The 23,898-nt window shown below is 34.8% G+C and overlaps 1 long non-coding RNA gene and 1 pseudogene across 2 annotated transcripts; one reads left to right on the forward strand and one right to left on the reverse strand.

Annotated features, from left to right (window-relative positions):
* Positions 1–518: 518 nt before the first annotated feature.
* On the reverse strand, positions 519–10,385 carry LOC309659898. Its single transcript, XR_014263034.1, has 2 exons — positions 3,972–10,385; positions 519–3,641 (listed from the first exon to the last, which is right to left on the reverse strand). It is a non-coding gene; the product is annotated as an uncharacterized lncRNA (long non-coding RNA).
* Positions 10,386–12,052: 1,667 nt separating this feature from the next.
* Positions 12,053–23,643, forward strand: LOC309659864 (heterogeneous nuclear ribonucleoproteins A2/B1 pseudogene; annotated as a pseudogene). Its single transcript has one exon. The product of its transcript is annotated as a heterogeneous nuclear ribonucleoproteins A2/B1 pseudogene (transcript).
* The last annotated feature ends 255 nt before the right edge of the window (positions 23,644–23,898 follow it).

The raw sequence follows: 23,898 nt of genomic DNA on the forward strand, positions 1-23,898 counted from the left end.
TGTTCTTTATTTTTTGTTTTCTTTTTTTTCTTTGGTTTTACTTTTATCATTTATCTTGGGTTTTGTTGGTTTTCTTTTGTTTTCTTCTTTCTTTTTTTGCTGTGCCACACGGCTTGTGGGGTCTTGGCTCCCAGGCCAGGGGTTGGGCCTCAGCCTCTGGGGTAAGAGCACCGAGTCCAAGAGAGTGGAATGCCAGAGAATTCATTCATTCATTTTAAAAATTCTTTTGTTTGTTTGTTCTCTTGTTTTTTTGTTTCTTGGGGGGTTAAGTTATTTATTTTTCTTCTCTTTTTTTCTTTTCTATCTGCTTCTTTGTTTGTTTCTGTTAGTTTGGTTTTGTAGTCATCATTAGTCTTAGATTTGCTGTATCTATTTATTTGTTTTCTTCTCTTTTTTCTTTTTTTGTTCTGTGTATGTGTGTGTGTTGTGTTGTTGCTACTGTGTGTTTGTTTTTCTCTTTGTTATTTGTCTTGGGTTTTGTTTGCCTGTTGGTTTTCTTTTCTTCTTTATTTTCTTTGTTTTTCTCTGTCCGCACGGTGAAGCTGGTGGGCTCTATTTTTTACTGGCCAGGGGTTGAGCCTGGGCCTCCAGGATGGGAGTGCTGATTCCAGGATGCTGGACCACCAGAGAATTCCCAGGCACAGGGACTATTAATTGGCGTGTGCTCTCCTAGAGGTATCCATCTCAATACCAAGACCCGCCTCCACCCAACTGCCTGCAGGCTCCAGTGCTAGATGCCTCACACCAAACAACCAGCAAGACAGGAATACAGCCCCACCCAATAGCAGACAGGCTGCCTAAACTCGTGCTAAGCTCACAGACATCCCAAAACACACCACCTGATGCGGCCCTCCTGATCAGAGGGAAAAGACTCAGCTCCACCCACCAGAGTGCAGACAACAGTCCCTCACTCCAGGAAGCCTACACAAGCCCCTGGACCAAACTCACTCACCAAGGGGCAGGAAACAGAAGCAAGAGGAATTACGACCCTGCAGCCTGCGGAAAGGAGACCATAAACACAGTAGGTTAGACAAAATGAGATGACAGAGAAATATGTTGAAGATGAAGGAGGAAGGTAAAATCCCACAAGACTAAATAAATGAAGAGGAAATAGGTAATCTACCTGAAAAAGAATTCAGAGTAATGACAGTAGAGATGATCCAAGATCTCAGAATTAGAATGGAGGAACAGATTAAGAAGATACAAGAAATGTTTAACAAGGACCTAGAAGAAATAAAGAAAAATCAGTGATAAACAACACAATAACAGAAATGAAAAATACACTAGACAGAATCAATAGCAGAATAACTGAGGCAGAAGAACGGATAAGTGAGCTGGAAGATAGAATGGTGGAAATAACTGCCAAGGAGCAGAATAAAGAAAAAAGAATGACAAGAAATGAGGACAGGCTCAGAGACCTCTGGGACAACATTAAGCACACCAACATTCGAATTATAGGTGTTCAAGAAGAAGAGAAAGGGCAAGGGCCTGAGAAAATATTTGAAGAGATTATAGTCAAAAACTTCCCTAACATGGGAAAGGAAATAGTCAACAAAGTTCAAGAAGCACAGAGTCCCACACAGGGCAAACCCAAGCAGAAACATGCTGAGACACATATTAATCAAACAAACAAAAATTAAATACATAGAAAAAATATTAAAAGCAGCAAGGGAAAAGCAACAAATAACATACAAGGGAATCCCCATAAGGTTATCAGCTGATTTTTTAGCAGGAACTCTGAAGGCCAGAAGGGAGTGGCAAGATATATTTAAAGTGATGAAAGGGAAAAACCTACAACCAAGATTACTGTACCCAGCAAGGATCTCATTCAGATTCAACAAAGAAATCAAAAGCTTTACAGAAAACAAAAGCTTAGAGAATTCAACACTACCAAAATAGCTTACAACAAATGTTAAAGGAACTTCTTTAGGTGGGAAACACAAGAGAAGAAAAAGACCTACAAAAAGGAACCCAAAACACTTAAGAAAATAGTAAGAGAAACATACATATTGATAACTACCTTAAATGTGAATGGATTAAATGCTCCAACCAAGAGTCACAGACTGGCTGAATGGATACAAAAACAAGACCTGTATATATGCTGTCTACAAGAGACCCACTTCACACCTAGGGGCACATACAGACTGAAAGTGAGGGGATGGAAAAAGATATTCCATGCAATATCAAAAGAAAGCTGGAGTAGCAATAATCGTATTAGACAAAATAGACTTTAAAATAAAGTATGTTACAAGACACAAGGAAGGACACTACATAATGATCAAGGAATCAATACAAGAAGAAGATAAAACAATTGTAAATATTTTTGCACCCAACATAGGAGCACCTCAATACATAGTGCAAATGCTAACAGTCATAAAAGGGGAAATTGACAGTACCAAAATAATAGTGGGGAACTTTAACACACCACTTACACCAATGGACATATGATCCAGACAAAAAATTAGTAAGGAAACACAAGCCTGAAATGACACATTAGAACAGATAGACTTAATTGATATTTATAGGACATTCCATCCAAAAGCAGCAGAATACACTTTCTTCTCAAGTGCACATGGAACATTTTCCAGGATGGATCGCATCTTGGTTCACAAATCAAGCCTTGGTACACTTAACAAAATTGAAATTGTATCAAGCACCTTTTCAGGCTAAAATGTTATGGATTAGAAATCAATTACAGAAAAGAAAAAAAACCTAAAAAACACAAACACATGGAGGCTAAAGAATATGCTAAATAATAACCAAGGGATCACTGAAAATCTCAAAGAGGAAATCAAAAAATACCTAGAGACAAATGACAATGAAAACACGACGATCCAAAACCTATGGGATGCAGCCAAAGCAGTTCTAAGAGGGAAGTTTATAGCAATACAATCCCACCTTAAGAAACAAGAAAAATTTCCAATAAACAACCTAACCTTACACCTAAAGCAACTAGAGAAAGAAGAACAAACAAGACCCAAAGTTAGTAGAAAGGAAGAAATCATAAAGATCAGAGCAGAAATATGAAATAGAAACAAAGAAAACAGTGGCAAAGATCAACAAAACTAAAACTGGTTTCTTGAGAAGATAAATAAAATTGATAAACCTGCAGCCAGACAAGTAAAGAAAGGAAAAAAGGGAGAGGACTCAAATCAATAAAATTAGAAATGAAAAAGGAAAAGTTACAACTGACACCTCAGAAATACAAAGCATCCTAAGAGACTATTACAAGCAACCGTATGCCAAAAAAATGGACAACCTGGAAGAAATGGACAAATTCTTAGAAAGTTACAACCTCCCAAGACTGAACCAGGAAGAAATAGAAAATACGAACAGACCAATCACAAGTATTGAAATTGAAACTGTGATTAAAAGTCTTCCAGCAAACAAAAGTCAAGGACCAGATGGCTTCACAGGTGAATTCTATGAAACATTTAGAGAAGAGCTAACACCTCTCTTTCTCAAACTCTTGCAAAAAGTTGCAGAGGGAGAAACACTCCCAAGCTCATTCTACGAGGCCACCAACACCCTGATACCAAAACCATACAAAGATATCACAACAAAAGAAATTTATAGTCCAATATCACTGATGAACATACCTGCAAAAATCCTCAACAAAATACTAGCAAACTGGGGCTTCCCTGGTGGCGCAGTGGTTGAGAATCTGCCTGCCAATGCAGGGGACACGGGTTCGAGCCCTGGTCTGGGAAGATCCCACGTGCCGCGGAGCAACTGGGCCCGTGAGCCACAATTACTGAGCCTGCGCGTCTGGAGCCTGTGCTCCGCAACAGGAGAGGCCGCGATGGTGAGAGGCCCGCGCACCGCGATGCAGAGTGGTCCCCACTTGCCACAACTAGAGAAAGCCCTCGCACAGAAACGAAGACCCAACACAGTCATAAATAAATAAATAAATAAATAAATAAAAAAGAACGTGAATTTCAAAAAAAAAATACTAGCAAACTGAATGCAACAGCACATTAAAAGGCTCAAACACCATGGTCAAGTAGGATTTATACCAAGGATGCAAGGATTTTTCAGTATATGCAAATCAATTGATGTGCTACACCATATTAACAAATTGAAGAATAAAAACTATATGATCATTTCAATAGATACAGTAAAAGCTTTTGACAAAATTCAACACCCATTTATGATAAAAACGCTACAGAAAATGGCCATAGAGGGAGCCTAACTCAACATAATAAAAGCCATATATAACAAACCCACAGCAAACATCTTTCTCAGTGGTGAAAAACTGAAAGCATTTCCTCTAAGATCAGGACAAGGATGTCCACTCTCTCCACTTTTATTCAACATAGTTTTGGAAGTCCTAGTTGTGGCAATCAGAGAAGAAAAAGAAATAAAAGGAATCCAAATTGGAAAAGAAGAAATACAACTGTCACAGTTTGCAGATGACATGATACTATACATAGAAAATCCTAAAGATGCCACCAGAAAACTACTAGAGCTAATCTATGAATTCAGTAAAGTTGCAGGATATAAAATTAATACACAGAAATCTATTGCATTCCTATACACTATCTATGAAAGATCAGAAAGAGAAATTAAGGAAACAATCCCATTTACCATTGCAGAAAAAAGAATAAAATACTTAAGAATAAACCTACCTAAGGAGACAAAAGGCCTGTACTCAGAAAATTATAGGATACTGATAAAAGAAATCAAAGATGACACTAACAGATGCAGAGATATACCATGTTATTGGATTGGAAGAATCAATATTTTGAAAATGACTATACTACCCAAAACAATCTACAGATTCAATGCAATCCCTGTCAAATTACCAATGGCATTTTTTGCAGAGTTACAACAAAAAATTTTACAATTTGTATGGAAACACAAAGGACCCCGAATAGCTAAAGTAATCTTGAGAAAGAAAAGTGGAGCTGGATGAATCAGGCTCCCTGACTTCAGACTATACTACAAAGCTACAGTAATCAAGACAGTATGGTACTGGCACAAAAACAGAAACATAGATCAATGGAACAGGATAGAAAGCCCAGAGATAAAGCCACACACCTATGGTCACCTAATCTATGACAAAGGAGGCAAGAATATACAGTGGAGAAAAGATAGTCTCTTCAATAAGTTGTGCTGGGAAAACTGGACAGCTACATGTAAAAGAATGAAATTAGAAAACTCCCCAACACCATACAAAATGGATAATAAACTCAAAATGGATTAAAGACCTACATGTAAGGCCAGACACTATAAAACTCTCAGAGGAAACCATAGTTATAACACTCTGACAGAAATCACAGCAAGATCTTTTTTGATCCACGTCCTAGAGTAATGAAAATAAAAAGAAAAATAAACAAATGGGACCTAATGAAACTTAAAAGCTTTTGCACAGCAAAGGAAACTATAAACAAGATGAAAAGACAACCCTCAGAATAGGAGAAAATATTTGCAAAGGAAGCATCTGACAAGGGATTAATCTCCAAAATATACAAACAGCTCATGCAGCTCAATATCAAAAAAACAAACAACCCAATCAAAAAATGGGCAAAAGACCTAAATAGACATTTCTCCAAAGAAGACATACAGATGGCCAAAGAACACATGAAAAGATGGTCAGCATCACTACTTATTAGAGAAATGCACATCAAAATTACAATGAGGTATCACCTCACACCAGTCAGAATGGCCATCATAAAAAAATCTACAAACAATAAATGCTGGAGAGGATGTGGAGCAAAGGGAACCCTCTTACACTGTTGGTGTAATGTCAATTGATACAGCCACTATGGAGAACAGTATGGAGGTTTATTAAAAAGCTAAAAATAGAATTACCATATTACCCAGCAATCCCAATCCTGGGCATATACCTAGAGGAAACCATAATTCAAAAAGATACATGCACCCCACTGCTCATTGCAGCACTATTTACAATAGCCAGGGCATGGAAGCAACCTAAATGTCCATCAACAGAAGAATGGATAATGAAGAGGTGGTATATATATACACAATGGAATATTACTCAACCATAAAAAGGAACGAAAGTGTGAAATTTGTAGAGATACGGATGGACCTAGAGACTGTCATAGTGAAGTGAGTCAGAAAGAGAAAAACAAATATTGTATAATATCACTTATATGTGGAATCTAGAAAAGGGATACAGATGAACTTATTTGCAAAGCAGAAATAGAGACACAGATGTATAGAACGGACATATGGATACCAGGGGGAAAAGAGGGGTGGGATGAATTGGGAGAATGGGATTGACATATATACACTACTATGTATAAAATAGATAACTAATGAGAACCTACTGTATAGCACAGGGAACTCTACTCAATGCTCTGTGGTAACCTAAATGGGAAGGAAATCCAAAAAAGAGGGGATATATGTATATGTATGGCTAATTCACTTTGCTGTACAGCAGAAACTAATGCAACATTGTGAAGCAACTATACTCCAATAAAAATTAATTTAAAAAAGTAAAGGCATTGAAGTTCACAGAGATTTGAGGTAATTTGCCCTAAATCCTGTTAAGAACAATTATCCCAAACGTGAAAATTAGGCAAAAAGAACTCTATGTGTCCTTTCAACATTATACTGGGGCTTTAGCTAATTGCAGACCACAGATTGTTCATTCTCTAACAGAGTGTACCTTTTACTTACTATTTAGTATTGATTAGTAGTAAACTCTGTGAAACTACCAGTTAACTGGTAGATTTTTTTCTGATAAAAATGCAAATGATTTTTTCCAGTAGAAAATATAATTCCAGAGAGACATTTCTTTCTTTCTTTTCTTTCTTTCCTTCTCTCTTTCTTTCTTTCTTTTGCTATATATTCAGTCTCTCCAATTCTTTTTTTTTAAAGATTTATTTATTATTTATTTATTTATTTTTGGCTGCATCAGGTCTTAGTAGTGGCACGTAGGATCTTTGATGAGGCATGCAGGATCTTTCGTTGTGGCGCATGGGCTTCTCTCTAGTTGTGGTGTGCAGGTTTTCTCCTCTAGTTGTGTCGTGCAGGCTCCAGGGCACGTGGGCTCTGTAGTTGTGGCACATGGGTTCCAGAGCATGTGGGCTCTGTAGTTTGTGGCACGCAGGCTTTCTAGTTGAGGAGTTCAAGCTCAGTAGTTGTGGTGCGTGGGCTTAGTTGCCCCGCGGCGTGTGGGATCTTCATTCCCTGACCAGGGATCGAACCTGTGTCCCCTGCATTGTAAGATGGATTTTTTACCACTGGACCACCAGGGAAGTCCCCAGTTTCTCCAATTCTTGAACCAGTATTATAATCCTAATGCTTCCCTCATTAATAGATTAAATGAATTTTGAAAAACAAACAAACAGACAAGATCCCTTGAGATTCTACATGAATTTTAGGATGAGTTTTTATATTAATTCAAAAAAAAATAAATGTTTTTTCATAGGGATTGATTGCATTGAATCTATTGCTTATAACAATTTAAAGCAAAAATTATAACACTGTGTTGTGTAATTTATAATATATGTATATATAATACATATAAAATAGCTTAATGTATGAGGGAAGTAAAATAAGATATTTATTTCCAAATTCTTACTTTATGTACAAAGTGATGTTACGTTAACTTTAAATAGACTGTGATAAGATAATGATGTCTTTTGTAATCCCTAGAGCAACCATTCTGAAAATAAAATAAAAAAGGTAAATCTAAAAAAAAAAAGAGGCATTAGGTTGAATTATAAAAACTATACAATAAGCACAAAAATGTTACAGAATAGAAGGAACAGAACATATTTTTAGACAGATGGCAAAAATAGAAAACGTTAGAAAAATGGTATACCTAATTTCAATCTTATGAATAATTACATTAAAGGTAAATGGACTAAAATCACCAATTAAAAGACAGAGATCATCATAATGAATGTAAAAACATATTCCAAATATAATCTGTCTGCAAGAAATAAAGATGCAGATAAGTTGACAGTTAAAGAATGAAAAAATAGATTTAACATAGAAACACTAATAATAAAAAAGCAAAAGCTAAATTTTATTTAAAGACAAATAATGTACGAGAAAGACAAACTGTATTAATAGAAGTATATTATGAGTTGAAGAATGCTTCATAATAATAAAATAATATTACATAAAATAGATATTCATAATGTTATGTTACCAAGAAATCATAAAATCAGAACTATATATACACCTAATAACTAAACTCTGAGAGAAACAGGAAGTAAAAAGTATACTATGTATGAGGTTTCAGTTTCTCCAACTCTTTCCAACACTTTGTATTTTCAGTTTTTAATGAGTTACTTATTATTGTGGGTGTGTCTTGGTATTTCTTTTCCTTTGTCTTTTTAATGCCTTAAAAAAAATTAAGACAGTGTTTTTTCAGAGCAGTTTTAGATTCACAGAAAAATTAAGAGGAAGGTACAGATATTTTCCATATATTCCCTGCCTCCACACATACATGGTTTCCCCTATTATCAACATTTCCTACCAGAGTGGTACGTTTGTTACAATTAATGAACCTACATCAACATATCATAATCACCCAAAGTCCATATATTACATTACGGTTCATTCTTGATGTTGTACATTCTATGGGTTGGGGCAAATATATATTGTATCCATTATTATGGTGTCATACAGAGTATTTTCAATGTCCTAAAAATCCTCTGTGATCCATTTATTCATTCCTCCTCCACCCAACCCCTGCCAACCACTGATTTTTTTTTTATTGTCTCCATTGTTTTGCCTTTTCCAGAATGTCATATTGTTGGAATCATACAAAATGTAGCCTTTTCAGATTGGCTTCTTTCACTTATATGCATTTAAGGTTCCTCCCTGTCTTTTCAAGTGTCATTTCTTCTTAGCACTAAGTGATATTCCATTGTCTGAATGTTCCAAAGTTTATTTATCCATTCACCCACTGAAGGACATCTTGATTGCTTCTAAGTTTTGGCAATTATGAATAAAGCTGCCATAAACATACGTGTGCAGGTTTTTGTGTGGACATAAGTTTTGAACTTTTGGGGGTAAATACCTAGAGGCATGATTGCTATATCATACGGTAAAGATATACTTACTTTTGTAAGAAATTGTCACATTGACTTTCAAAGTGGCTGTGCCATTTTGCATTCCCAGGAGCAATGCATAGGAGTTCCTGTTGCTCCACATCCTCACCAGCATTTAGTTTTTCAGTATTCCATATTTCGGCCATTCTAATAAGTGTGAAGTGGTATTTCATGGTTGTTTAAATTTGCATTTCCCTGATGACATATGATGTGAAGCATTTTTACATGTGCTTATTTGCCATCTGTGTATCTTCTCTTATGAAGTGTCTGTCAAGTGTCTTTGGCACAATTTGAATCAAGTTGTTTGTTTTCTTATTATTTAGTTTAAGATTTCTTTGCATATTTTAGATAACAGTACTTTATTAGATGTGTTTTTGCATATATTTTCTCCCAGTCTGTGTCTTGTCTTTTCATTCTCTTGACATTGTCTTTTACAGAGCAGAAGTTTGTAATTTTAATGAAGCCAGCTTATCAATTACTTCTTTCATTGATCATGCCTTTGGTGTTGTACCTAAAAAGTCATTGCCACCCAAAGTCATCTAGGTTTTCATCTTTGTTATCCTCTAGGAGTTTTTTAGTTTTGCATTTTAGGTTTAGATCTGTGATTCATTTTGAGTTAGTGTTTGTTAAGGGTGTAAAGTTTATATCTAGATTCTTTTTTATTTTTTATTTTTTGGATGTAGATGTCCAGTTGTTCCAGCAATGTTTCTTGTAAAAACTATCTTTGCTCCATTGTGTTGCCTTTGCTCCTTTATCAAAGATCAGTTTACTATATTTATGGGGGTCTATATCTGGGATCCCTATTCTGTTCCACTGATCTATTTGTGTATTCTGTCACCAATACCACACTGTATTGGTTACTGTAGCTTTATAGTAAGTCTTGAAGTCAGGTATTGTCAGTCCAACTTTGTTCTTCTCCTTCAATATTGTGTTGGCTTTTGCCAACATAAACTTTAAAATCAGTTTGTCAATATATACAAAATAACTTTCTGGTATTTGTATTGAAATTGCATTGGATCTATAGATCAAGTAAAGAAGAACTGACATTTTGAAAATATTGGGTCTTCCTCTCAGTTAACATAGAATATATCTCTATTTAGCTCTTTGATTTTGTTCATCAAAGTTTTTTTGTTTTCCTTGTGTAGATCTTGTACATATTTTATTAAATTTATATTCAAGTATTTGGTTTTCATGGATGCTAAAGTAAATGGTATTGTATTTTAAATTTCAAGTTGTATTTGTTCATTCCTGATATATAGGAAAGCATTTGACTTTTATGTATTAATTTTGTATCCTGCAACCTTGTTATAATCACTTATCAGTTCCAGGAGATTTTTGGCAATTCTTTTGGATTTTATACATAGAAAAATAAATTTATTTGCAAAAAGAAGTAATTTTATTTTTTCCTTTCTAATTTTTATTCCTTTCCTTTCCTTTCCTTTCCTTTCCTTTCCTTTCCTTTCCTTTCCTTTCCTTTCTTTTCTTTTCCTTTTCTTACTGAATTGGATAGAACTTCCAGTATGATGTTGAAAAGGAGTGCTGAAAGGGAACATCCTTGCCTTGTACCTGACCTTAGTTGGAAAGCTTTGAGATTCTCACCATCTAGTATGATGTTGTAGATTTTTTTTTGTAGATATTCTTTATAAAGTTGAGGATATTATCTTCTATTCTTAGTTTAATGAGAATTTTTATTATGAATGGCTGTTAGATTTTGTCAAATGTGTTTTCTGCATCTATTGATATGATCATGTGATTTTTCTGTTTTAGCCTGTTGATATGATGGATTACAATAATTAATTTTTGAATGCTGAAACAGGCTTTCATACATGGGATAAATCCCACTTGGTCATGGTATATTATACATTATTATACATTATACATTATTGGATTATACATTATTGGATTTGATTTGCTAATATTTTGTTGAGAATTTTTGCATCTGTGTTCATAAAAGACATTAGTTTGCAGTTTTCTTGTAATATCTTTGTCTGGTTTTGGTATTAGGGTAATGATGGCATCATAGAATGAATTAGGAAGTAATCTTTCTGCCTCTACTCTCTGAAAGAGATTGTAGAGAATTGGTATAATTGCTTCCTTAAGTGTTTAGTAGAATTCACCAGTGAACACATCTGGGCCTGCTATTTTCAGTTTTAGGAGTTTATTAACTATTGATTCAACCTTCTTGTTCTCTTTGTTTTTGGTTTTCCAGGATTCTAGTGATACATCCTCTAGCTCAAAGTTTCCTTCCTCAGCTGTGTCACATCTACTAATAAGTCCATCAAAGGCAGTATTCATTTCTATTATAGTATTTTTGATTTCTATTATTTCTTTTTGATTCTTTATTAGAATTTCCATCTCTCTGCTTACATGACCCATCTGTTTTTTCGTGCTGCCCACTCTACCCATTAGAGCCCTTAGCATATTAATCATAGTTGTTTTAAAATCCTAGTCTGATATTTTGAACACCCCTGCCATGTCTGGTTCTGATGCTTACTCCATCTCTTCAATATTTTATTTTATTTTATTTTTTTGCCTTTTGGTATGTCTTGTGATTTTTTTTCTTGATAACCAGACAAGAGGTAAGAGGAGTAAGAGGAGCTGCTTGTAAACAGGCCACTAGTAGTATGATGGTGAGGTTTGTGGGGAGGGAAGGCATTTTATAGTCCTTTGACTAGATCTCAGTCTTTTAGGGAGCCTATGCCTCTAGCCTGTGAACTTAACAGGTGTTTCTCAGGGGTTTTTTTTCTCCCTCCTTAGGTAGGAGAGGTTGGCTAGAATGGGCTGGAGTTGAGTATTTCCCTTCCCCAGCAGGTTAGACCCAGTTTAACTAGTTTCTTCTGAGGGCAGGCCTTGTTAAGAAGAACAGAGTGCTCTGGAGTATTTCAAAATGGTTCCTTTTCCCTTCCCCCTTCAGGAAGCAGGAGAGGACTTTTCTCTGATATTTACTGTAGGAAACTAGTCAAGCTCCTGGAGGTAAATCTTACAATATTGTGGGTCCCCCAAGACTAGATCCCTTGAAGTTTTTAACTCTCTGAGCTGACTGCCCTGAGCCTCCAGCAATTCATCGATCACAGCCAAGGCTTTCCTTCCACGGCACTGGCTCCTGCGGGGTTGCAGCTAGTGATTCTCTAGTAAGGCATGCCTCCCTGTATTGATCTATCTCTCCAGTCTTAGGAACAGCAGTTTGTCCTGTGTCCTCCCCTCTCTTGAGAATTCAAGGAGAGTTGTTGATTTTTCAGTTTCTTCAGCTTTTCATTTGTTGTTAGGGGAGAGTAACAACTTCCAAGTTTCTTATATGTGTCTTAATACACATCTTTTCAGCTAGTATTAAGTTCACTAAACAATTTTCCCCTGAGGGCAGGCCTGGTAGGAAGAACTGAGTGCTCTGGCATATTTCAAAATGATTTTTTTCACCTGTCAGAAGCAGGAGGGTGTTTTCTCTGATATTTAATACTGTCAGAATTTGGTCAGACTCCTTACCTGGAGGTACATCTCACAATATTGTGGGAGCCCCCCATGACTGGTTTCCTCTTGATGTTTTTAACACTCAGAGTTGCCCTCACTCTATCTCCAGCAATTTATCAATTATAGTTCAGCTTTTTCTATCCCAGCACTGCTTCCAGAGGCAGTTTCTCCTTGTAGGTCTCTGCTCCAGTAATCTGGTAATCAACAACTCCTTGTATTCAGCTATCTGTTTCTCTAATCTTGGGAGCAGTGGTTTGCCCTGTGTCCTCCCCTATTTCATGGATCCAAGAAGAATCATGTTCAACTTTTTACTTGTTAGGATGGAGTGATGACTTCCAAGTTCCCTTACATGCAGAACTAGAAATCAGAAGCCCCCATAATTAGGATTTTAATTTCCATTTTGCTAATGACTAATGATTTGAACATTTCTTCACATACTTATTTTTCATTCACATAGTTCTATTTTGAAATGCCTGTTCAAATATTTGCCATCTTTATTGCATTGTGTGTATTTCTATTGTTTTAATATATCTATCACATATATGTGTAAAGCTGTAATATATATTAGATATTAGACACATTAGTTATATAGGTATCTATATACATAAATATATCAATATACATGTATAGATATATCTATTTATGTACATAGATATGTTAGATGCATATAGACATATTAGATAGATAGATATATCTCTTGGAAACCTGTTCTCAGATATTTTGAAAATATTTTTTTCTTAGATTGTGGCTTGCCTGTTTGTTTTCTTCATAGTGACATTTGAAAACAAACATTTAAAATGTTGATAACATCTAATTTGTCTCTATTTTATTTTATAAAATCTTCTGTGTCATGGAAATTTCTTATAAAATGAGGTACATAGGTACCCTACGACCCAACAATTGCACTCATGGGTATTTGTCCAAAAGAAGTAAAAACATGTCCACAAAAACGTTCAAAGCTGCTTTTCATAATAGCCAAAATTTGGAAATAATCCAAATATGTATCATCAGGAGAATAGATAAACTGTGGTATATTCATACAATGGGAGACCTGGTCACCATTTAAAAAAAAATACTGATGCAGCCATGAATTTTGATGAACCTTAAAAATCATGTTCAGTGAAAGAAGCTTTACACATTAGAGTATGTACTGTATTAATTAGTCCATTTAAGTAAAGTTCTGTAATGGGCAGAAATTAATATATGGTGAAAAAATAAAAGCAGTGCTTTAAAAGTAAAGTTCTATAAGTCAAAAATTAATATATGGTAAAAAAAAAAATAAACAGAGTTTTCTCTGAAGTGTTAGAAATAGAAACTGACTGTAAAGAGGTATGAGGGAGTTTTCTGGGGTGACAGAAATGCCTTATAGCTTGACAGGTGTTTGGATAACAGAGCTAAACGTTCGTCAAAACTCATTAATGGCTTGTATATTTCACTATAGGTTAAATTACCTAAAATAAAGCAAAAATAACTCTAAACAAATACTGAAGTCTAGTTAATGATATAAATGCTAAACTGTTTAATGCTGATGTATCCTAATGTCTGAAACTTACTTGAAACACTTCAAAAAGTGAGATGAACTTATAGATGAATAGATAAATTGATAAACAGATCAATTGATAAATTAAAGTTTTGGATGAATAGATAAATGAACAGGTATGTGGTAAAGCTTAGCTAGCAAAATGTTGAGAATAATAAAATCTCAGTGGTGGATAAATGGATGTTTACTGTATAATCCTTTCAACTCTTCTGTACATTCAATAACGTATAATAAAATGCTGGGGAAAAATGCTCTTCCCATTGCAAATTATAAAAAAATAAAAAGAAAACCACTTTTTTCAACATTTCTAGACAGAAAGGAAAGTGAAAACCATAAATGCAAATTTTAATAAAATAATGTAATCCTTACATATCAGAATCTATTTTTTTACAGCGTTTTTCAGAGGAACCTTAAATATCTATATCAGTTGAAATGTATAATTAAAAATAAGTTTCTTAATTTCCCAACTCAAAACTCCAAACCTGTACAAAACATTAAAAAATAAAAATTAAGGAAAGACTTATTAAAATAAAAAGAAAATTTAATGAGGCAGAAATAATAAAAAGTTTAAAATAATATTAAATCCAAAAAGTTATTTTTTAAAAAGTTACAGATGAGCCGGTTTGCAGGGCAGAAGTTGAGACACAGATGTAGAGAACGAACATATGGACACCAAGAGGGGAAAACCGCAGGGGGGTGGGGATGGTGGTATGCTGAATTGGGCGATTGGGATTGACATGTATACACTGATGTGTATAAAATTGATGACTAATAAGAACCTGCTGTATAAAAAACAAAAACAAAAACAAAACAACAAAAAAGAAAAATCCTTTTTGTAGTCTGAATAGTTTCTTTCAAAAAAGATATCTGAACTCATTGTAAGGGCAAAGCAATAGGTAAGTATTCTGGTGTAAAACTTTAAAGTCCACGTTAGTGATCTCTTCATTGAATATTCAATTTAGTGAGGAAAACTGTATCAAAAATAGATAACAATGAAGAGAAAATTAAAAGTTTGGAAAAAAATCAATGTAGAGGAAATGTATAAGAAGTTTGATTACTGGATCAGGAAAGGTCACTCGGTTCAAAATGACGTTTTGCAGAAAAACTGAAAGTTGCTCAAATTGGTTCAAGGGCGGCAGCGGCTCCAGAGCAGTAGCAGCATCACCAGGTCCCTGGTGGAGGTGCTCCTACAGGTCTTGTTGCTGGAGCAGCAGAGGTTCGGTTCTCACCGCGGGGTCGGGACCCTCCGGTCCATGTTAGTCTTTGGAGATCTCCCTCATCCCCCTCAGCTTCGGGAAAATGGCTCAAGCGAGTAAGCCTGCGATGAAGAAAACTTCAACATCTGTTCCTTTGGAGAGGAATAAGAAAGAAAAGGAACAATTCTGTAAACTCTTTATTGGTGGCTTAAGCTCTGAAACCATGGAAGAAAGTCTGAGGAACTACTACAAGCAAGGGGAAAACCTTACAGACTGTGTGTTAATAAGGCATCCTGCCAGCCAAAAACCAGGAAGATTTGGTTTTGTCACGTTTTCATCCATGGCTGAGTGGATGTTGCCATGGCTGCCAGACCTCATTCCATTGATGGGAAAACGGTTGCGCCCAAACGTGCTGCCCCAAGAGAGGACTATGGAAAGCCGGGGGCTCTTGTCACTGTGAAGAAGCTGTTTGTTGGTGGAATTGAAGAAGATACTGAGGAGCATCATCTTAGAGATTACTTTGAGAAATATGGAAAAATCGATGCTATTGAGATAATTACTGCTAGGGAGTCTGTAAAGAAAAGAGGCTTTGGATTTGTTACTTTTAATGACCATGATCCCGTGGATAAGCTTGTGTTGCAGAAAGACCATAGCATCAATGGTCATCATGCAGAAGTAAGAAAGGCCTTGTCTCGACCTAAAATGCAGGGAGTCCAAAGTTCTAGAGGTGGAAGAGGAGACAACGTCGGTTTTGGAGACTCTCCTGGTGGTGGTGGAAATGTTGGAGCAGGACCAGGATGAGGAAGGAAACTTGGATGGGGAGCTGATGGATATAGAAGAGGACATACACTTGGGGATGGCTAGCATGGGTGTGGAGGAGGATCTGGAGGTGGCAATTTGGGGGTTAGCCCTGGTTATGGAGGGGGATGAGGAGGATACGGTGGTAGAGGATCTCGATATGGCAACCTGGATGGGGGATCCAGAGGTGGTTTTGACAGCTATGGAAGAAGAAATTATGGAAGTCATAATTACAATGATTTGGGAAATTATAAGCAGAAACCTTCTAAGTACAATTTACTGAAGAGTGGAAAACTGAGTGGTGTAGCAGGAACGTGGGAGGATCATACGATGGAGGAAACTCTGGTCCAGGAGGCGGTGGAAGACGTGGGCGTTATGCAGAGACCAGCTGATACTGAGCTTCTATTTGCCATGGGCTTGACTGTATAAATAGGAGACGTTGAGAGCTCAGAGGTAACAGAAGAGCTTTAGGTTATCGAAATAACGGTGTTCAGGAAACTCTTATCTCAGTCATGCGTAAATATGCAGTGATATGGCAGAAGACACCAGAGCAGGTACAGAGAGCCATTTTGTGAGTAGACTCAATTATGTAAGAACAATACCTTCCTGTGGAGGAAAGATTGTATGAAAAAATGCTTTTGAGACCGTTTCTTAGCTTTTGAATTGTCTCTCCAGTGGTCTCTGTAAGAATATGGAAGCATCCCCTTTGATAATGTTAAATTTCAAAGTTTTGTATGATATTTGAATCCTTTTTCAAGACTTTTCACAAAATTTTGAAAAGCTATTAGCTAGAATCATGGTGTAATGAGACACAACATCATTCTTCTAAAGAAAATTAGTTCATGTGTAGAGTTAAGAAACTGTTGTACCTTTAAGATTTAATAAAATAATTCTAAAGGTAAAACAGTAGTAGTTTGTCCTCTTTGATAATTTTGCACTTTTAGTTTTTACCTTTTAAATATTTTTCTTGTTTTATGATATCAGAGTTTGCAGGGTAGTGATATGACTTACATACATTATGAAATGATTACCAGAAAAAAGTTTTTCTTCTTGCGATGAATATTTGTAGGATTTACTGCCTTAACAACTTTGATATACATCCTACAGCTGTGCTAATTTTGGTCATCCTGTACCTTACATTTTTTGTAATGTTGAGTAACTTGTCATGTACCTATTGGTCATTTGTTTGTCTTTTTTGGATAAATGTCTATTCACTTCCTTAGTCCATATTATAGTTTGATTATTTGCTATTGTGGTAAAAAGAAAAAGTTGTTTTTTAAAAAGTTAACAAAAATAGACATGTAACCTAATAAAGAAAGCAATAAATCACATATATACAAAATAAGTAACTACAAGAAAAAATAGCTAGAGAGACAGAGAAATAATAAATGTCATAGCAGAATACTTTGTGTAACTCTATGCAGATACATTGTAAACTTAAGTAAGAGATAAATTTTCTTAGGAACGTTCAATTAAGTAAAAATAATTCTATTGCAGAAAGAGGTGAAATAGACTAGTTTCACAGGAGAATAGTGAAAGATCAAAAAAAAAAATTCCCCCAACAAAAGTACCCCGTCTAGGTGTTTCCAAAGGGGCATTGTAGGAAATGGTTACCATCTAGATGATCCTAATGCTATATAATTTTTCTCGAGCTTCAGAAGTGAACAAAAACTTTCACATTACTTCATGAGACAAATATAACATTAGTTCCTAAATCTGATGGTAGCAGAAAACAAAACAAGACAAAAAACCCTCCAAATATTCCTTGTGAACATTAATGTAAATATGCTAAATAAAATATTAGCAAACGGAATTGAACAGTTATATAGGAAAATAATACATTATGACCAAGTGAGATTTATTCTTAAAACGTAAGGTTGTCTTAATATTTGCAAATCTATTAACATATATCTTCATATCAATGAAGACAATTTCTTCATATTAATTCCGGGGTGAAAAATCATAGTTACTCAGAAAGGCTTGACACAGTGGATACCCATTTATCTGATAATATTTAATGGAATAAGAACGCACACATGCACACACACACACACGCACATGATAGAAGCAATCATACTGAGATCAAGAACAAGGCATAGATGCCTATTTCCCCACTATTATTTAACATTGTATGGGAATATAGACCAAAATGGAAAAGAAGAAGGAAAACTACACCTATTTGCAAATATTTGACAGTATTCTGAAAATGCAAGGGAATAAATTATGAAAAAAAAACTCATATAATAAACATTCTATTAAGTAATAGGATATAAAAATTAACATAGAAAAACCAATAGCTTTCAACTGCACAAACAATAGCCAGTAAAAAAGATATAATAGGAAAGAATCTCTTTTAAACTGCAACAAAATATAAAAAAGGCTTAGGAAAAAACACGAAAGACACAAATGTAGATTTGCAAAAGCAAAAACATTCCTTGTTTTTGGGTTCAATATCATATGCATGTCATTTTTCTTTAAGTTAATATATGAGCCTAATGCAATTTCAATAAAAATTCACATAATTTAAATTTGTAGCTACAGAAGTTAGTATGGAAAAATTCACGTGGAAAAGTAAACATGCAAGAATAATGATGAAATCTTGGAGAAGAGCATAGAGTGACAGGGCAGTGTATACTTATCAGATACTGAAACATATTATAAACTTTCTATAATCAAAACAGTTATGTATTGGCATATTAATGGATGGAAAGAACAGTAGAACAGAATAGAAAGTTCTGAAATAAACCCAAATACAATAGGATAAAGATGACACCTTAGTCACTGTAGAAAATATTGGCTTATTAATAAATGCAACTGGCCATCTGCATAGTCATTTGGAAGAGTAATATCAAATTTATATTTCATAGATTACACAAATGTGAACTCCAAAAGTATCAGAAGTCTAAATCTCTCTTTTTTTAAAGAAACCATACATGGAGTAGAAGAAAACATGGATGCATTTCCTTATAAGCTGGATAAAGGCAAAGCTTTCTACTTGAGTCTCAAAATCCTGATGCAATTTCTTTTATTAGACCAGTAAATATAAAACATAAAGAAGCAATTTTTACCTAGAAAATAAAGAGCCAAAAATACAATTAAAATATAAATTACAAACTGGGAGAAAATGTTTGTATAACATTTATCCTAAGAGCTAACTTCTGAAAAATATAAAGAATTATAAGAAATCAAGAAATAGCAAGTCCTTAAAGACAGGAAAAAAATAAGGAGCAGCATAAGATATGAGAAAATGGTCTTTAAATTCTTGAAAAGATGTACAACTTCATCCATACTACTATAAATGTGATTAAAGCTACCTTGAATTAAAGCTTCATTTCTGATTAGATTGGGAAAATTTTAAAAGTTTGACTACACACTTTGTTATTGCTCAGACTGTGGGGAAATAGGTACTTTTTTATATTGATGCTAGAAATGTTAAATTGTATAACTCCTATGGGGGAAAATTTGGCAATATATAACAAAACTGCACACCCTTTGACCTAGAAATCAGTTCTAGAAATTTACCCTAAAGGTACGCCTTTAGTAACACACTCATACAAAATGCATTACTTACTCATTATGACATTATTTATAGCAACAAATTATTGGAAAGTTACCTATATATCCAATAATTGGTGATTAGGCTAATCAACAAAAGTACATCCACAGAATTAAATAATACACAAATATAAAAAGAATAAAAAAAACTCTAAGTGATATAGTTTAAGCAGAAATATGGTGTATATATCTGTGAAAAGAAAGAAGGGAAAATAAAAATGTGTATGTTTGTGTTTATGGAGATGTATCTACTTATTTTTGTAAAATAAACACAGGAAGGATAAACCAGAGAATGATTAAATTTGTTACCTACAGAAGATATGTAGAAACAGATTAGAAAAAATAGGAAAAAGAATGAAACTTTGTTGAGCACTTTTATATAGATTTGACTTGAACCATGTTATTATTTTCATATTCAAGAAATATTAATTCAACAAAGAACTGCAAAAACTCTAAAATTGAATGCAAATATGAGAAAATATATAATTGCATATCAAATTGATCATACTCTGACTATATTGCCAGTGGGATAAATTCCAAGGACAAAAGGAAATCTTGACCTTTAATACATTTAGTTAGTGGTGGTAGTATGGGTGTAGTAAGTCTGAAACTGTTTCTCAAACATTTTACAAGTGAACAAATAAGTACATATATTGGTATTGATGGTACAACATTCATTTCCAACTGTGGAAAAAGGAAGTTGTAAATGTGGAATGGGAGGAAAGGAAGAACACTATAAGTGTTTAATTGAAGTTATCAATATGAGTTAATGCTTTTTAAGATACATATTTCCTAGCTCTGTCCACTGATAAAACTAATAGCAATAGTACCTCAGTAGCAGTGAGCATACTTAGCACCTAGATCTTGACTTTTATAAGTACCATTCTCTAAAAGGAGCCAGAGCTCCTTGGATAATGGCTGGCTCTGGGTCTGTGTCCAGGGAAACAAGGTGGGTCTGGTGCATTTTGTTATGTCAGAGAGTAAAAGTTCTCAAAAGTTAATAGGAGTATTTCAAGAGGACATAAAATCTTGTTTGAAGAGGCTCCATTGGCTAAATTTAGGATAATTTGAGCCTCAAAAATAAATAATGATGGAAATGATTTATAATACATGGAAAAAGAATGAATCCATGAACTATAATAATACTAGCTAATTTTCAAAGGGCCAAGGAGGAAGGGAGTGAAGGAAAATCTCTTTTTTAATAGAAAAATGCCATCTAATAAATATTGGAGGAGTGATAAAATTGGAAAATCATCATTTTGCAACCAAAATTTTAGGAATTGATTCAGGGATCAATCTTCAATGGATGCTAAAACCATTGGGTTTAAGATTGTTGAGGAGCAGGATAGTTGCACGGTCTCAACATATTACCACAGAGATTAGTTATGAATTATAAAGGGAAAAGATAATACTACAGAAGAGAAATTTGGTGAACTTGACCTTTACCAAATGATCAAATTTAATATCACTAGTAGCAGGACAAAATGACATCATCCATCTCCTGATATGATGTACTGAGAATGATACAAAACCACCTATGTAGTATTCTTGTTAAAGATGCTTAACCTGAATCTACTCATGAGGAAACAATCAAATCCATTCTGCAAACAAATGGCTTACTTTTCTCAAAAGTATCAGTGTAATGCAAGAGAAAAAAAGACAGTCTTGATTATAGTAGACTAGAGAGTTATAGCAATTAAATGCATTGATTGAGCCCTGGAGAGGAGGAAAAAGACATATGGAACATTATTGGAATAATAAGAGAAATTAGAATATGCACAAGATATGATAATAACAACAGATCAATAATAAATTTCTTTAATATAAGCATTGTATTACGATTATATAAGGGAACATCTTGGGTCTTAGGAGCTAAATGCTTAAATATTTAGAGATGGTAAAATGTTAAAAATTGGTGAATGTAAGTGAAGGATATAAAGGTGTTTGTTGTTATCTTTTAGCAAATTTTCTAAAATACAAAGTTGGAGGAAAAGAAAACACTAAAGGCCAAATTCCTAGACTGGACAATTTTTGTTTGTTTTGAAATTCAGGAAGAATATTAATCTACCCTTGAAATTTAGAAAAGCAAATTGTTTTTCTATGACATGCTGGTCCTTCAATATTATTGAGAACAAGGATAAAGATAAAAACCAGATATGATGTGAACAATTCTAAACAATGCCCTGGTGCTTGGAACTGACATTCTCTAAGCTGCAAATACTACATTCAGAGTATCATTTTGAGGTGAGCCTTTCCTATTTCCAGAAGTGAATTATCTTCCTTAGAGAAGATGGACACCATTATGTGAGGAACCAAATGAGAGCATCAAGGATTAAATAAATGTGCTTTTATGGTGGTTGGTAGTGGTGGACTTGGTGGGAGAAATGAAGCGGTACAAATATCCCCCTTCATTTTTTGTTTGAGTTCTTTTTCCTGCCACTAGATTAGTAAGATGCAGAAGACCTTCTGTTTCAGAGATGCCCTCAGTTCTGGAGGGCTGAGTAAAATATTAAGGCAGGAGCTTTAAGCCTAGACCTTAATGGAAAGTGGTAAATAGGAGTGTGGCAGACATTGTAGATTGGCCCAAGTAACATCCTATCAGTGTTGGCCGTGTGACAGACTTCTGGCTAATGACATGCAAGTGGACATCTGCTAGTGCTGCTTCTTTCTTCTTTATTTTTCTTGGCCAAATATGATATGATGGCAAGAGCCTCTGCAACCATCCTGCAACCACAATGAGAAGGCTAAATGGAGTCATCCCTGATTGCTGAGTTACTAAAACAATCCTGCAATCAATTACTTCTGGGCTTCTTATGTAGGAAAAATAAACTTATTTGTTTAAGCCACTATATTTGATTTATGATACAGTCCATCTCACCAGGGTAAGACCAGGAATTTGTGGCAAAAAACTCACATCGAATATGAAGAATTTAATTCAGCTTGAATGTCCCCTGTGTCACTGCCCTCAGAAACCTGTGTGACCAAATATAGTACACTGCCAGCCTTTAACAGGTATAAAATACCTTTAACGGGTATAAAATAAAAATTGCCCAAGGTAGAATTAATTGAGCTATGTCAGGTGAAAGGAAGAAGCAAAGACCCTGCAGAGGGAGAAAGGAGATAGTGTGGAATTTAACTTGGACCAGAGCTTCCCACATCAATCACTGGAATCACTAAAGTCTAGAAGGTGTTATGTGAGTCGGAGTGATGGTGAGAAAGTGGCCTCTGAAGAGTAAGGCTGAAGAGAGGATACATAGCATGGTCCAAGGTTCAGAAAGGGAGCTGTCAAGTAATTATCCGCAAATTATGCTGTTTTTGGTTGAGAATTTGAAGGGCTTTCTTCAGACTAGTCAATAAAATATTTAAAGTTATCATATGATAACTTGAAAATAATAATAAATCCTGATGAGGACAGCTGATCCTGAGACCTAACCAGTATTAAAGTTCTTGCCAAAGCAGCCCTGGCATTTGGCTTCATCACAAAGACAATCCTGTAGATGTGGAAGCATCTGCTCTCCAACTTACTGCTTATGTTAAAATGAAAGCTATTCAATAAAATATTTATGAGTATCTCTTCCACAGGTGACTGGATGGAAATAAAATGGCGAGAAACCAAATTTCTAATAAACATATGAATAGCCACTCAGTTGACCACTCTTTGACATGGACATCATTCATAATTCCTGATTCTTTTTCAATGTGTGCCTTCCTTGTCAGAAAATTGAAAACAAAATATTCTAGGTCTCTTAAGTGTCCAGAATAAACGAGTCCTATCAATATAGACAACAGCAATCAATTGGTGTGTTCTTCCTCTGTAAAAATTAGATTGCTAATCACTCATTAGTTAATCCACTGAACGAGTATTATGTACTTGATATTGTCATAGACTCTGTGGATAGATAAGCAAAATTGACCCTCTGAAAATGTATTTGTAGGTGATAAAAGGGAATGAAAAGGAGATTAAAAAAGAAAAACATGCTTATTTCTTTGTAACATGCATCAAGTCAGGCTAGTTGGATCTTTCCTCTCAGCCAATCTCAGTAGAGACTCATTTTTTTTAAAAAAAGTAATTAGGGACTTCCCTGGCAGTCCAGTGGTTAAGACTCTACACATCCACTGCAGGGGGCATGAGTTCAATCCCTGGTTGGGGAACGAAGATCCCGCATACCATAAATAAATAAAAAATTTTAAAAATTTGTAAAGGGATTTAAAAAAGTAAAAACAATTTGACCATTTAATAGTCTCTTTTGAAAAGACCAACAGATCACAAAACTTCTAGAATTCTAATTTCTTTGGCTCTTCAGGTCAA

Source organism: Balaenoptera physalus (genome assembly GCF_965194825.1).
Source record: "Balaenoptera physalus genome assembly, chromosome: 4".
NCBI classification, from domain to species: domain Eukaryota; kingdom Metazoa; phylum Chordata; class Mammalia; order Artiodactyla; family Balaenopteridae; genus Balaenoptera; species Balaenoptera physalus.